General features: G+C 43.8%; 3 long non-coding RNA genes across 6 annotated transcripts; 1 reads left to right on the top strand and 2 right to left on the bottom strand.

Annotated features, from left to right (window-relative positions):
- Positions 1 to 1,348: 1,348 nt before the first annotated feature.
- Positions 1,349 to 2,327, top strand: LOC119282098. Its single transcript, XR_005138633.1, has 2 exons — positions 1,349 to 1,605; positions 1,810 to 2,327. It is a non-coding gene; the product is annotated as an uncharacterized LOC119282098 (long non-coding RNA).
- A 1,619-nt stretch (positions 2,328 to 3,946) lies between these two features.
- LOC119278337 lies at positions 3,947 to 9,377 on the bottom strand. 2 transcript variants are annotated; one of them, XR_005137716.1, is made up of 6 exons: positions 8,730 to 9,372; positions 8,548 to 8,630; positions 8,071 to 8,465; positions 7,907 to 7,980; positions 6,674 to 6,766; positions 3,995 to 4,268 (listed from the first exon to the last, which is right to left on the bottom strand). It is a non-coding gene; the product is annotated as an uncharacterized LOC119278337 (long non-coding RNA). The 2 variants fall into 2 exon arrangements; XR_005137715.1 differs by having other exon boundaries at positions 3,947 to 4,268; positions 6,674 to 7,980; positions 8,730 to 9,377.
- A 622-nt stretch (positions 9,378 to 9,999) lies between these two features.
- Positions 10,000 to 15,361, bottom strand: LOC119278336. Of its 3 annotated transcripts, none has more exons than XR_005137714.1 (5): positions 14,320 to 15,358; positions 13,296 to 13,496; positions 11,666 to 12,911; positions 11,455 to 11,582; positions 10,000 to 11,329 (listed from the first exon to the last, which is right to left on the bottom strand). It is a non-coding gene; the product is annotated as an uncharacterized LOC119278336 (long non-coding RNA). The 3 variants fall into 3 exon arrangements; XR_005137713.1 differs by having other exon boundaries at positions 11,666 to 12,112; positions 12,609 to 13,496; positions 14,320 to 15,357; XR_005137712.1 differs by having other exon boundaries at positions 11,666 to 13,496; positions 14,320 to 15,361.
- Positions 15,362 to 16,654: the final 1,293 nt, after the last annotated feature.

Genomic DNA, 16,654 nt, shown 5'->3' with positions numbered 1-16,654 from the left:
GGGTGGGGGAGTGGGAAGCAGTCGGCTCCCGGCGGCAAGACGATGGTGGCGGGCGACGTGGGAGTGGGCGGCGTAGCTGGGCCGATGTGAAGGCCCTAGCAGCTGGCAGAGTCGCCGGCAAAAATGGGCAGCGGGGGAGGGGGCGGAGGAGAAGGGTGAGGGTTGCTGTTGGATGGGGGAGGGCGATGTGACACAGACCAGCGCACCCGGGGGAAGGAGAGGGCGAGCGTGCGCGCGTCCGTCGCGTGTCCACGCCGACGCAAACCCGACTCAAAAATGGGCCGGGAATGAGTCGCCCGCGGACAAAAAGTGAACATGTGTCCGTCTGGGTCGGCGCGTTGGGTCGACTTTTCTGTCCGCGCCGACCCAAACGGATAGCGGCGGACGAAATGGGTCGCCCCATTGGAATTGCTCTAACTGGCCTTCACAACTTATGCACATAAGCTCATTGGTCTAGTAATTAACAGCCAAACCCGATGAGCTAATAATGCTTGATTAAACGTACGGAAATCTCGGAATCCAGCACCGCCAATGAACTTTCTGTTTATCATTTGAGGATCCCCAATAGAAGCCCCTCACCATCCTAGTGAGCTCATCACATGCAGAAAAGCATAGTTTAAACACGCCCATTATGTAAGTGGGTCATGCTTGCGGTACAGATTTGATGAGTGTCTCTCGACCAGGCTGAGCGGGTAACCTATCTCCCTTTTGAATAAGACATTTTGTGAGGCTCATTTGCAAGTTTGGGAATCATCCTTTAGACAAGCGGCCATCAGGAGTTGGAAGACCCAAATACTTTTCTTCAAAAATAGAACTAGAGATATTGAGAACCTCTTTAACTAGGAGTTGTAAGCATCAAACCATGTTAAGTATATAACGAGCCTTTCTATTTTTTTTCTCAGGAAAAAAAGTTAATAAGAAATCCTAGTGATGTGATTACGGAGAATATTACATGGAGACATAAAGATGGTATGAAGGGAGAGAGAATATTTATAATTTCACAAAATCCCTGAATATTACTACAAAATTTATTAGCGTATATATAGATATAAAAAAGGGTAATTGCATAGGAGCACCTAGGTGCTCCACCCCCTTACATCCAAACCCTATACCCGCATCGAGATTACTAACATTGAATGTATACACTTTGTATTTAGTTTTGTATCCTTTATTACCATATAATTAATTAGTTGGCACCGTATAGGCCTGTATTGAGGGGCATTAATTGGGCCGCTCGTGTACTCCAGCCTGCAAAGATTGTCTGCATTAACTTGGCCCGCTCCACTCTCTCGTGTGTGTGGCTAGATATTTCCTTCCCAAGCCCATCTACTCTTTCTCTCTTCGCTCCTCCTTGAACCATCGTCCCTATCCGTCCCTCTCCCTCTGCCCCGGCGAGCCACCATCCTGCTCCGCCCCGTGCTGCTGTGGCCCGCCTCCAACGCCACCCGCCTGTCGCCGGCGCTCCGGACGAAGCTCCGCTGCCACATCAACTCCAACCGCTAACGGATTCGACCCCCCAACCGACCCCAACGATGGATCCGGGTACGGGGGAAGCACGAATCCGTCACTGCAGATCCTGCACGGGCTGAGACTTCGGGGATGAAGGTCAGCGACTAGGCGAGGATCCTCGAAGTTGAGACCGTCTTTTCTTTCCTCGTTGTTTCACTTTGAATTTTTTTCGTTCCTCAAATTTCTCTCTAAGGTTTCCTGGAACTTTTTTCCTCGTCAACTCTCACACCCAATGGTGTTGAGATCGTCCACTTTTCCTCGTTTTGCCTGTAATTTTTCTTTCCTCCAATTTTCTCTCAGAGGTTTCGTGGAAAAAGTTTCCCCGTCAACTCTGACACCGTTGGGATGCAACGGCAGCGGCCAGCAGCAATGCAATGTTGCCGCTGGGGCAGTGACTGCTTGTGGCAGCCAAAAGCAAGCAGCAGCTGCAGTACGCGGCGCTGGGCAGGGGGCTATTTGCGTCAGCGAGCAGCGGCAGCCATGGCTTCAGCAAGCATCAGGAAATAGGTGGCTCAGACTGAGATGGGGAGCAGCAAATCCATGCCGTTCTGTACCTGCTCGCCCTGTTTCTAGGAATCCCGGTAGCTATCCCCCTGTTTTTTTTACGAGAAATCCCCTGGTTAATTGGTACCCGCCCATCGATCCAGGAAGTTATTGTAAAAAAAAATATTCAGGAAGTTTATATGTAGCTTCTCTGTCTTCCAAGATGTAACCAAGATGTTTGTCTTCCAGGATCATGAAGTAAACTTCCTGGATCGACTAAGATGTATTTTCTTTCTTGAAATATATAACCAAGAAGTTGGATATTAAGTAAACCAGGATATATCTCTATCTTCCAAAATGTATTCTTTTTTCACACTAGTACAATCTGATCAAACCTTAAAAATAAGGTTACACTGAGTATTTCTTTTCGGACCATGAAATTTTTATGTATCTTAACAATGTTTATCATGACCTATTTCAGCTCCTCATTTTCATTTCATCCTATGAAACAGTAGTTGTGTATGGAATATTCTTTCAATAAACATGATCATTTTTGTACTTTGAGAAGGTGTTTTTTCAGATTTTCAGGAATATTTTTGAAGATGGAATTATTTTTATGGTGACGGTCATTTTTCGGAATATTATAGTTCATGTCTTTTTTATTTTGCACTGTTTTTTGAGGCTTGGTCTATTAAGAGTGGAGGGTGTTTATTGCTAGCAGCTAGCTCAGAGTCGTTGCTGCTTCTTGCTGCGTCCTACTATGCTAGTCACCGCTCATTTGGTCTTGTCTCAAATACCTATGTATGTAGCCAACAATCAGAAAGAGAGAGAAAAAACGTGTCTCGTACCTCTCCCTACTCAGATTCCAAATAATCTCCATTCTCCAACCTAGTTGCATTGTTGAAGGCGATGACGGCAAGCGATTGCATTCCCCATGCACCACCTGCGATGGCGTTCCAGGCGCTCACCTTCTCGCCCTTCCTCCTCCATCTCGCCGTCACGCGGCGCCGGGTCCACGTGCTCGTCGTGGCTGTGGCCGCGGACTAGACCCCTCCGCCCCCACAGGCCTCCCCCTCCGAGCCGGCGAACAGCCTGAGCCGGCTCCTCCGGGAGCTCGGGCAGCGGAAGAAGGTTGCGGGTTTTTGTCCACCATTCATAAACAATTATAAAAAGTAAAAATAAATCACACGTGAAGAAAATAGATGAAGATGCTCTACATGACTTCTTCTATTAGGTAGTAGCAAAATAAGAAAGCAGTATCCCGCAAATAAATAATTGAAAATAAAACAGGAAAACAGTATATACAATGTGTACTGAAACAACACGTTTGTTCTGAAGAGAGAAGCTACTGGACGAGCCGAGGAAGGACGACGACCGGACCTAGGCCCCCATCAGTGACGGCTCCCGCTGCTGGTGGTGGCGCGGCGGTACCCTCCACAGCTGGGCGGCCCGGCGCGGCGGCTCCCGCAGCAGCTTGGCGGCTCGGCCGGGCGGCTCTTGCTGCTGACGGCGCGGCGGACCAGTGGCTCCCGCTGCAACTCGGAGCTGCCGATGGCACCCTCGTTGCTCCAGCTGGTAAAACCCAACTTCCTCCAGTGATTGATGGTTGTGTGAGCTCGTTGCCACGTCCGTAATAGCCATGGCTGAACGAACATACTGATACTAATTACCGTAGCAGCTGGTCATGCTTCATTCTGGGTACATTGACTTAAATTGTATTATACACTGAAAAATGTTTAGATGCCGATGAGCATTTTCTAACTATAACCAGAGATGATTTTGAGTTCCATCTTTTCCTGGATCTCCTCTAAGTCATATGGTGGAGGATCTAAATATATGTTGTGTATCCTGGCATATGCACTTCGGTGGAATTTGACAACATATAACGAATTGATAGATAAAAAAAAATAAGCAGGCAACATATGTCCACTTAGTACATGGAAGAGACAGAATATCACACAAAAATCTACCCGTAAAAAATATATCCCACAAAAATCATGAAGTGATGTCACAAAAAGGTTGTTCGGTTCAAATGACATGACAAATTAATCTGAGTTTACATCAAGCAAAATAATAATTCTTCCGAGTCAATGTCTTAGAAATCGACAAAATTCAACACCTCTTAGAATTTAAAATAGCAACTCAATGCACTAAATATAGAGCTTGTTCCTCTTTGGAGTCCACAATTGTCAACGTACTTCCTTGGTGATGGCGGCCCTTCCTTTGTGCCGCTCACAATTGTCGGGGCACCATTCCTAAGTCTTGAGATTCCTCCACTGAAATGTTTGAACGTTAATTATTTGTAAGGAAGTTAAATTACAATCTATGTGACATTCATAGTAGCCTCCTAGCTATGTCAACAAAAGGAATAAGTGAATACAAACAGCATAAGGATAAGCTATGCATGGATGCTATAAATTACATGGATGATCAAATGGTGAAAGCAATTGTAGAGAAGCAATATAGGAACATGTGTCCATCTTCTCCTAGGATTTTAGATAAACTTTTGTGATGTCATTCCCTTGGCCACTAAGTGATATAAGTATCGTCCCTCACACCCCACATGCTGGCCGTCGACAAATGAATCATTCCCAAACACATTATTGTTATCTAGATGTACATTATAAGCACATTGCCTTTCGGTAAGATCTGAGGCGATGACAAAAACAGATCATTTTATTGCTCTTTCAGCTTGATTGTATAAAAACGTGGAAAATAGTAATGACTTTTTCATTGGCGTTTTGCAGCAATAAAATGGTAGTGGTAGTGTAGAACAGAGACATACAGAGTATATCATGTTTTATTTTCTAAACTTGAAAGGATAATTTATAATGAAGAATAAAAATTCATACAAATGCCTCAATTTTTCAGAACTTCCTCAGAATGAGAGCAGAAGGACGCTTTATTTTTCTTGCATTTTCCGTAGAAAAATTCTTAAATATAGAGCTAAAGCTAGAATTTTGACTTCTAAAATCTGAAGATGACACAAGTGACTGAGTACACATGACACACTGAACGATTAGACCATCCATCATGTACTCGACGCATCGCGAGAGAACGAAAAAGAACACTTGCAACGCATCACATCTATGTCATGATGGATGAGAGATGCGTTTATGAAAAATATAAGTATTTCTGATAATGTACTGTCACAGGGTATGTAGCATGCCATATTTTCTGGGCTGTTTGTCGATTCACAGCCTGCACACATATATGCAGATTGATTTATGTAACAAAAAATTTAGACAGAGAAATGCCATACAAACAGTAACAAAATCACATTAGAAATAAACAGAGTATATGATTTCAGAAGAAAAAAAAATTTGCAATAGCTTTTTCAAATTAAATTAGCAAAAAAAGATACAGTGATCAGTCGATTGTACGTGTGTTAACTGAATGCCATCTTGCAATAGTGACTTCCTGTAACTCTCACTTGCAAAACTCTACATGTTGTAACCATACAACACTATAGTTATGTATTGATTTTAGCAAATAAAGCTATTCTATTACATCGGATGAATCTCCATAATAAAATTTGCCATAACCAGATTCTCCATGAATAATTCAGTTCACTTGTCAAGAGAAAGTAAAAAAACTAAATATGTATAGTATGATTGGAAGATAATAAGAAAAGGGAGCATTAAATATCCCAGGACCAAACTTGCAAGATTTTCAGCTTGAAAGTAAACATACCACTTTCAATACCAACTAAAGTACTCCTTATTCCCTATTCAGTTTAGGTTAGCTATCAGACCAACCCAAACTGGTGGAGATACAGCAAACCAGAACATAGCCTCTTAAATTAGTTGTTATAAGGTTGTGATTCCATGATGTTATATAGTGTGTGATATAAAAGGCTTCTTCATCATTGTCTGAACCCTTGGAAGCCTAATCGTGGCACTGAAAAATTGTTTAGAACTAACAATAACTGTTACCAAAGGAAAAACGACCTAGAAGTCCACAAAATTCCTGCTTATTGGTTTACTCTGAATGAGAGAAGCAGCAGCAGACTGAGGTTCAGAGAGGAAGCGGAGCAGCAACAGTTTGGGTTCAGAGAAGATTAGGAACAACAATTCGTTGGAGAAGGAGAGGTACAGCAGTCGAGGGCAGCATCAGAGACCAAAAGCAGCAGGTTAGGGGCGGCAGCAGAGGATCAGAAGCAGAGATGTATTCGAGGGAGAAGAAGAGCAGCAGCCAGCGGGCGAGGAGATTCGGTGAAGAACTTGGGGGACACACGACAGCAGAGGTCTTGGAGATGAGCTGCGGTGGCCTTCGCCAAGAACCAGAGACCAGCGCCCCTTCGTCTGGTGGTTTTGGCTTTTCTTCCTGACCACCCTCACCGATGTTGGCAGTGTTCAGTGTTCACCTAATCCTAATGTGTCCAAATGTGTTCAATCACAATGCGATGAATTGAGCCACTGCACAACATGCCTGTGAGGGGCGGACGTGTTGAGGAACTTGGTCATGAGAGTCAGTTCAGGACATATGACATCAATAAGGGTTAGCCAGTTCAAGGAACTGGGTCGCGGGAAATATGGGGATGCTACACAAACTTGAAGTACTATAGAATGCAAATATTTACCATTTCAGAGTGCACATATGTGTTGCAGATGTTTTAAGAAGCATGAGTTTCACATCTGAATAATGTAGATACAGATTAGTAACATGATCAAGAAGGTACCTCGCTGCAGCAAAGATGGTCAACATCTCTTTCATCAGTCGAGTCGTTGCTTGCTAGATTTGTTCTGAAGAAGCCAAACTTGCTAGATTTGTTCTTAAGAAGCCAAACGATAACAAATAAAATACTTGCAACTAAATTAGAGATTTATAAGGACAGGAGAATGAACATAAAAAGTAGTGTAGTTCAGAAACAATTAAGTGTGTACATCCTGTATTAAGTTTGATCCTATGATGATCCTTATCACATTGTACACTGCACGAGGGAATCGGTGGTATATACAAACCACTTAATTGTTCAGAGCAGTAGGTATTCTAACCACATCTCTAATATGTTAGAACCCACAACTAAATCTAGGGTGCTGCTCATAAGGATAATTTCTGTTGTGCATGTAGTTGCACAGAGAGTGAAGGAGGTCCTTTGGTTGTAGTATCTGTGAATCTTTCTTTGCTGAGATCATGTGTATCCAAATAATTTCCAACTCCCAAACATTTGCTCGGTGACGGACTAAACAAAAAAATGTTTGCAGTTATAAGACATAAATGTTTGTCACATTATTCACATAAAAAGCTACTTTGCAAGCCTATCTTCTTCATATTCAGAGAGCAGATAAATGAAACATTGGAGTTGACGGATATCTAGAAACATACTCCCTCTAACAAATATAGGACCTGTTAGATCACTACTTTAGTTATCTATATAAAAGGTCTTATATTTGTTTACAGAGGGAGTACATGATAAGCGAGAACATAATACATCATCCAAGAAACTGAATACTTGAGCACTCCCAACTGATGTTTCCTTTCAGGATGTGTGTGCTATTCTGGTCCCAACTTGCATTGTTGTTTTTTTGTGTTGAAATATGAAAGCTCTACCGAAAGCACGACAGGCCAAGCAGATGGCGGTAATAGTATTACCCATTTAAAAATATCCTCCTATAACTGAAATATTTATCTTAGACCTATCCAGCAAACTATGTGTCATGTGTCTTTCATAAAAAATTACCAAAGAAACATTGCAGATCAAGTAAGATAATGTACATTATCTCACATAAAGGAAAGCATCCATCCTTTCATTTGGTCAGCCACCTTTATTTCAGGAAGTATAACCAGGAAATTGATCGTAGTTGTCAGATGCTCATAATTCAATTCATTTTTAATCTGCAAGGCTGTATAAAAGGCTTTTTTTTGTGGGGTTGTATAAAAGGCTCTTGATTAGGCTAGTAGCAGAACTTACTAATGTGTGTGCCCGTCGATCGGCTTGTATGCATCAGTAGATGTCCATACATGCAGGACTATGACTTTGCATATCTATGTGGCATCACAGAATGAATTCATTATCCATCATGCTAGACATTTTGTCAAGCCAATGTAATTAATTAAGACGTGCTAGGAGCAAACCTGGAGCTTGAGTCCATCAGCAGGGCGGCCTTGTTTAAGATTCAGGTCAGTAAATCCCCAAGCTCGTTTTTATAACCTTCTGCCTCTTCCTTCGTTGTTGAATCAACCGATCAATGGACTTGGTCTGCTGTCTAGTCTGTCGATCCATGCTCCCAGTGGCTGTCACTTCCTCAAATAATCAGGCTTCCACAACATCCTGCACCATGGCATGCGCCTCCGCCCTCACATCCATCTTACCCTCTTGTTCCCGGTCAACATATTCAGGCAGTAAAGCATCAACCATGACCTCCTCCCCGGCCTCGCCCGTGTCACTGTCATCAACAATCTCGACGGCGCGCTCCACCGGCACCTTCGACGTGCCCCCCTTCTTCTCCTCCTCGGTCCAGCATGAAGGCCTGCATCGACGAAGCTCCTGATCAAGGTTTTCTCTCTGATAAATCAAGCAGTCCTAATCTCTCTGAAAAATCCTCAATTTACATGTTCTCCTTCCTTCCCAGCCATGGCCAAGACTATACTCCTCCTCCTTTCATTGAAGGGACTTTCTCAGCCATGTCATTTATCTACAATCAGAAAAATCAAGGTAAATAATACAGATTTATTTTCTTCAACAGATAGTATAACATGGAACAATCAGATGGACAGAAAGATGCAGTACTCACAGCAAAGATAAAGCTCATGAACATTGGCTTGGACAAACACACAAACACCTTGTGTGCAAAAATTAACAGAGAACATCCACAAGCTATGACCAGCTAAATATATCCCTGTTGGTGAGAAGCATCAGTTGAGGTGGAGGGCAGTGCAGAGGGGAGGGTGAGGTCGCCGGTGAGTGCAACAACGACCGGCTGGCGGTGGGCCTTGTCCTGGATGCGCTGGAGGGGCGTCTCCCTCGAGCACAGGACGAGGAGGCAGGGGACGAGCTATAGGAACTCCATGGTGGAGGTCTTGGCGGGTTCGACGGCGCCGGATCGGGTAGAGGAGGTGGAGGGAGCGCGGATCCGGGAGGTAGGCGCCGGATCTGGCTGGTGGAGGTCCCGTGGCGGCGTTCGAATCTTCGAGGAGAGCTCGAGGACTGGACATCCATGGCGCTGGCGCTGAGCTCCTGGAGAGGAGAGACAAGAAGATTAGAGAGAGAGAAGGCATGGAAGCGGCGGCGTGACCTGGGTGGTCGGCGGCGGCGGCGCCGGTCGCCGGACGACGCGCGAGGGAAGCCAGGGAGGAGGCGCACGGGAGGAGGAGCTCGGGGTCGGGCGCTGGTGGTGACGGCGGCACTCGGGCCTGGGCGGGCCAGATCTGGGCTAGAAACGTTTTTCTCTCACTTTAAAAAAGACCGCGGGTTGAATATATCGAAAAACCATAGGGACTTTTCTGCAAAATTAGCGACGACGTACGACAGAAACCCTGCGTGCTTTATTATTACTAGTAAAAATGCCCGTGCGTTGCAACGGGAGGAAAAAAATCACACCTCTAATTCAATGAAAAAAAAACTCACACCACCAATCCAAGAAGTACGGCTCAAAACCCCCACTTGTCAATTCCAAGTTCCTCGCAAAAAAAAAAGGACCATCACACGAGACACATGTCATTGAAAGGAAATGTTTGAAACTGAAAAATCTATTCTCCTTGAGCTGGATGTGAGGGCCGCCCTTCACAAGCTACACCATGCACCTGGTTTGACGCATCGCATTGCAACCGCAGTGAGAAACCGTTATCAACACGAGCGTGGTGTTGTCAGCTCGCGTCATTGGGATATGAATGCTCCAGCATTGACGGAGTAGAGTCCGTCTACTGCTCGCACTCAGCAACATTTACACCAGCTCTAGCTAAAAGATGAGCACACATATTTGCTACTCTGCATCAAACGAACTCCACCCGAATATTACTCGCACAGATCTCCTTAATTTCCTGAACAGAAGGGATAACATGATATCTCTCAAACCCATTACGCTGATATTTTTTCCTACCTCCGCATAGTCAAGCTCAATAATCATGTTCAAAAAAGTGGCCATGAGAAGTAACAAATTTGTTCCAGCTCCCTACATGCCTCTTTGACATAAATACAGTCCCAAAAACAGTGATAAAAGATTCTCCTGAAGCAATACAAACAGCTTACCAGATCTTTACTCTTTCGCCTCTTAAGCTCATCTCCAACAGCAATACTCCAAAGAGAAATAAACCAAAAATAGATTTTTACACACACCATGGTAGCATCATATCCATCCACACACACATAACGCTAACATCATACCCAAACATGAGAGAGAGAGGAGATGAGACAGCAAGGCCAGCACACGAGAGCGGTGTTGCTGCCGCCAGAGGGTTGCGGTCGCCAGCAGGAGCAGAAGGGCAGGGGTGCTGCTGTGGCCTCAAGGCGAGGCAGATGCAGATGGCTACGTCGTGGGCTCATGGCAGACCACAAACAATCAGTCAAGAAAGATAGTATTGAAATTTTGCAAGCTAATAAACATTTTTTCAGTGTCTCACACGGAAAGAAATCACATTTTTTGAATTGTTTTTCCATTTTTTATTTCTTTTACTGTTCAACCAAGCTCACATGACCTCGGGTGTAGAACAACACTTTCGATATAGTGCCCACATCTTAATATACTATAGTCGTTGATAAAACTACAATAAATCAGTCTAATTGAAAATATAAATTCTGCACATGAATTAGTCCAAAAAGTCAAAAAAAACAAATTTTAACAGATGAATTTTTTTAGTTCTCATGTACCCATAAGAAGTGGCTAAGGTTAATGAAGTCCTTGTGGTGTTAGTCTGTTATTTGCACTGACAAAGAGCCTGATCTGTAATGGTGGTGATGATCTACTCCTGAAATCTGGAAACAAGATGGAATTGAAGACAGAGTTGTGGCCAGCTTTTGTATGTTCAGGTACTGCTTTATATCCCTACAATTTCAGTTCGCCTACTATGATCGTAATGGTTGTTTTCGGCTTTTATGCACATTATATATTTTATTTTATGCACTAAAGAATGCAATAAGGGAAAAAATTGCAGTCCCGGGCCAAAACTAAACAACAAGATGACAGTTTTGCTCGTGTGAGGCCTTGTTGTAAAGAAAATACTACATGGTAAGCTGAACCTGCAGTAGTTCAGTAGGGCTTCCCTGATATTGCAGCCGTCGAGCTCGCCTTCAAAATCATCCACCCTGAACGATTTGCCGATGTACGCGTGTCACAGTGGTACCTGGCGACATCCCACAGTGGTACGTGGCGACATCCCAACCACAGCTCTCGAGTGTCTGTTCATCGCACGAAACCAGAGAAAGACAACAAAAAGGATAGCACGCATGTCAAATACTGAATTTCTCTGAACTACCAACCTTTATATCTGAACTAAGGTTTGGGAGGTATGTCAGGGACTAACCTTCGTCAGTTTGTTGGCGTGATGAGATTAGAGAAATGTTGATCCCTCTTGTTTTTCAAAACCAACAACTTCCTATAAGTGCATTTCAAAGTGCTATGTGGTCGGTTTGGGCTTGTGAAAATATCCTCCTTTTTGAAGAAAACAAATTACTTGTGAAATATGTTTGACCAAGGAAAGGTCATATAAGAAAATGCTATAATAAAAAAATTACCCGTTCCGCAAAATCCAGCCATCTCTGTTGTGGAACTCCAGACCAGAGAAGGTGTCTATCACTACCCAAGCTCCATGCTCAGCACAAACAGAAAACATATCTTTTATCTCGCCCTCGCCGTACAGGAAAAAACAAAAGGGTTAACTGTAGGGCCAGAAATATCCAATCGCTGATATGCTTTCTCATTCTTGTATGCATTATCCAGATCTGCTGGTAGGGCGCTCGGCTCAATCTTGAAGCCTGAACTTACATTTGCTCGAATCATCAATGTTTTCGCATTCTTGGTGCCCATGGGGAATAGAAGGTGCCTTGTTCCAGCATAAGGCAAAGGACAAGCTTGTTCAAAATACTTCAGCACAACATTGGAGCTTGTCAGGTAAGACCACTCTAGTTGCTCTGAAATATCTAGGAACAATCGGGAACCCATCTTCGGTTGTACTGGGCATCCTGTGAATGGCAACACTCATTTAGTTCAACACCAGTCAATGAAAAAAATTAAGGAGCAGCATAAAAAATCAACCAAAATGTTACAAAATGATTTAAAAACATAATGCCCAAATCAGGAATGGTCATTGTGAATTGGCTCAGAGAATGTGAACCATATAACCAGCAAAGTGCTATATATAACAGTATAACCGAAGATTATCACAAAATTCATTAACTGTCAACCTCTACCGGCACAGTTGTGCCCATTAAAAATATCATCAAATTTGAGTGTTACATAATATTTCAGCAGCACTACATGAAAGTTGAAAGAATCATGAGCCGAGACCCGAGCAAGTTAGGTGCGAGCTTTAGTGTTGAAGTATCTTTGTGCATAGTACTATGATACATTACACGGAGGTGAAAATTAAATTTAACAAACACGGTGATCACTAAGCTGCCATTGTCAGCAAAGTTAACAATAGCATGCATGGACACCATGCTTAAATGGAAACCTTACTTGATGAGGACCTGAAGTGCTACATTCTTCATGCTATTAAGACATTGGAGGAATTAGGAATATATACTACATTATACACCTGTCAATATCTGTCGGCATATAATTATACCACATCCAACAAAAAGAGCCTGCTATCGAGCAAAAGGAACCGGTAACAAATGATGGAATCGTGCTTGTTTCAGCACTACAGCTGGTATTGTTGGCCCTGAACCAAGTTCATATAAATACCCCTTAGCATAGTTACGATGTATATGTGCGAACACAAATACATATAATTAGGCTACTTCTGGATAATTATTGTTTCTGCAAAGAAATTGAGAAATTGAGATTTGTTTAGAAATCAGAATACGTGCAAACCCCCATCAGTGAAATAACACAACATACTGAGAAATACCTTAATCATCATTTAAAATGCATGCCAATGAATATCTTATAAAATTTGAGAAATATATGATAGACTTGTAACAATAGTTTATGATGCTCTTTGCCACTGGAAACAACTTAAATTTCTTCAGATTATCTCAAGAGAAAGATAAATTTAAACAAAAAAAACATGATTTGCAAGATTAGGGACTATTGGGATTATCTGATATAGCCAATGATAAAAAAACATTTGGCTTCAGATATTCAGGTGAGCAATTGAAAACAAATACAGACAACTATATTGAGCATGAATGATATAGTCACCATAGGAATGTCCAGTCTTTGTGCCTTAGAGGAGAAACATGAATGCATACATCATTGGACTTCAGATATTTAGTTGAGCAATCAAAAACAAACACGGACAACTTTATTGACCATAAATGGTAGTCAACATAGGAATGTCCAGTCTGGTGCCTTAGGAATTAGAAGAACCTCCTTCGCCTCCACCTGAGACACCTTTGGCACCTGCACGCGCACAAACAACAGAGACATCAAAACCAATCATCCTACACTTCAAGAGCATGCCAAAATTCAGAATCAGCATGCCGTGCACGGGCTCGCCAGGAATCCAGTGGACTTAACAAAAGAATGGAAACTGAACCGAGTGTGCGCACGCTTAGATTTATATTGGATTCTAAATTATGTGTCATTTTTCATGTTTGCATTTCAGTGCAACGCTTACAATCAAGATACTTCTACTATTCAGCATGATTTCACATGAATCTTTGTGACAGTTGTGTTTGACTTGTATTGAAACATCCGATGGCTGAAACATTGAGTAAGGAAAGAGTGATGAAAATTCGAAAAGCAGAGACGATTACGCCCCATGGCCAAAAGAATAACAAATTCTTCAAGAAGGTTCAACCAGATCAAAACTGGAATAATCAACAGAGGAATTGAAACTGAAACCAAGGTGCTTATCAACTAAGCAGAACCAAGAATATCTTCCAATCAACAAGATTCAGGAAACTGAGGCAGACATGAGCATTTTAGAGGACCTGAAACAACATGCACTTTACAAGAAAAATTGGACTGGTCTCTCATGTCTAATATTATAGTATAGAACTATAGATTGATTGACGCTCTTGCCTAACATGCTGAATTCTACGCATGAAAAAGCATCACCTGGAGGGTCAATTCTAGACATGAAAATTAACGTAATGGATTGGATTTGGAGGATGATTGACGCTCAGGTCTGGTGTGCATACATGGCTGAATCAAATGTTGGACTTGGCCGGTGTCTACTCGGCTCACGGTGCTTGTTAACAGGGGTCAAGTGGAAGCATACCTCTGGTGTAGACGCCGCGACATTGGAGTGCTCAACGGATGTTTGTGTACCTCCGGCGAACTTGGAGCTTCTTCCTCCTGCGAACATGAGACAGGTGATGCCCCTGACATGGACTTAAATCCGTGCGTGTCCCATGCCTTTCTGTAGTTGCAGTGTCCCGCATTATGTGTCTTGACTGTCGTATCTGAAAGTGATGAGAATTTTGTTTGCAATCAATTAGGTGATGATATGAAGACTTCTGTACCCACTCAACAATTGGAAAAGCAGGCCATGGATCTTCAGAAAGAAGAGCAAAATAAGCTAGTTGAGGACCAGTGTCAGGAAGATGCAGCAGAAACTGCACCAGTTTCAAGATGGTAGCACTGAAGAAATAGAAGAAGAGGCCATGGATCCTCATAACGTGTTAACAGGGGTCAAAGCTGTTTGCCCAGGAGCTGCTGAATGGGTTCGCCGGTTGCGTGCTGAAAGACGTGGGCTGAGATGGCTGGCGATTCAGTTCAGCGACATTGGCAGCGCTCTCGTCGAGCTGCTCGGCAAGGACGCCTTCCTCGGTGAGATCGAGGGCAAGGACCGCCGCGCCACCGCCAGCGCCCGCGGCGGACGCGCGCTTTAGGAGAAGGTGGAGGACGAAGGCGGCGCTGGACCCGTGGCCGCCGGCGGCGGCGCCGGTTGGCGCACGGAGAGGCGAGGTCGAGGAGGAGGACGGCTGCGCGGCCTGGCTGGGGCCTCCGAGTGGCGCGCGGAGAGGCGCGACGGGCGCTGCTGGTGGTCGCCCACGACGGCGGATGGCGAGGGGCTGCCGGAGCGGTGCAAGGAGGCGCGAGGCATGGGCACAGGAGCTCGGGCGCGAGCGCGCCTCTCCGCGCCGTCCATCCTCACGGCGAGCGCCCTCCATCCTTCCGCGCGAGGCATGGCGGCCGCTGGCGCACGACGGGTTGGGCGAAGTCGCCGGCGCAGGACAGAATGGATAAGACGAAGGGGAGGAGTGCGGACTGAATTGAAATGACTATAGGGTTTCTCTGTAAAAGTGAAACGTTTTTCTAGAGTGCCACTAAAACAGGGACTGCGGGTTGATTTCAAAGAAACAGAGGGGCTTTTTCGCAAAAACGCCGACGACGTACGACCAGCAGCACTCCGTGCTTTATTATAGTGTATGTATGTATGTATGTATGTATGTATATGTATATGTATATATATGTATATGTATGTATGTATGTATGTATATGTATATATATATATATATATATATACTAGCAAAAATGCCCGTGCGTTGCAACGGGAGAAAAAAATCAACTCCGCTAGTACAATGGCTCAAGACCACATGATGCTCCATCCTTCGCATACTCTCTATCTATCTATCTATCTATCTATCTTTCTCATTCAGACATTTCGCGAAGCATCGGGCATGTTAATTGCAGTCTCTTTTTTTACCAAGGAGACGTGTGCACCCCTTCAGGCATCACCTTTTTTTTGCGGGTCACATTTCTTGCTACATGAACTCTGTGCAAAACACAAACAATTCAGAGAGTATTTATTGGCATGAAAAAGTTCCAGATCATTTTAATTGAGTAACAATATTCATCACTAATCAGGCCTGCAAGCCAACGGGTAACCGTAGCATTTTATTGCAACTATATAAAAATATAAAATAAATTGCCCCTGAGCTCACAGTTGCATCGGCAGAAATTTTATGGCACAAGGAATACATTAATAATCTGATAATCACAGGATCGTCATTGATACACTTCAGAATTCCAAGTCAACTCTCATTTTCCTACAGTTCTTAAATTATTGCTGCCATGGTACGGTTTGACATAAATTACATGAAATAAAAATGATTTGTTTTCCCACACCCCACAATGCATCCTAGGTTTTTCCGAACAAAAATCACAAATGACAGCCACTGCTAACTATACAACATTTTCAAATTAGCCAGTTAGGCGGGCACCTAACAACACGGAATTTCATCGCAACACCTTCCCCCACACGGCGGTTTAAATCTGGCACTGACTTTTTCAATTTCCTTCCCGTGAAGACGCACCCTAACCTCAGTGTTGTCAGCCAAAACACAGATTCTGCTAAGTTATCCAATATACCTCTTAGTCTACCGGGTGCTCGGGAATCTGGTTTCACTCCAGACTCCTCGGACTCCGCGAGGCACTGTCCCTAATGCCATCATTATCCACCCTGCCGCCACTGTAATGCGCGGCCACGGATGATTCCCGCAGCCCGCACCAGGTCCCCCATGTACACATCAATGTGTATGTGCGGTGGCCAGTGCAACATCTCTCCTGGCGTCATAACATTGTTATGCTCTACCCGGTGCTCCGTTATG

Source organism: Triticum dicoccoides, chromosome 3B, assembly GCF_002162155.2.
Source record: "Triticum dicoccoides isolate Atlit2015 ecotype Zavitan chromosome 3B, WEW_v2.0, whole genome shotgun sequence".
NCBI classification, from domain to species: Eukaryota; Viridiplantae; Streptophyta; class Magnoliopsida; order Poales; family Poaceae; genus Triticum; species Triticum dicoccoides.
Note: the sequence above shows the minus strand (reverse complement) of the source record. Positions and strands in the feature narration are given on the sequence as shown.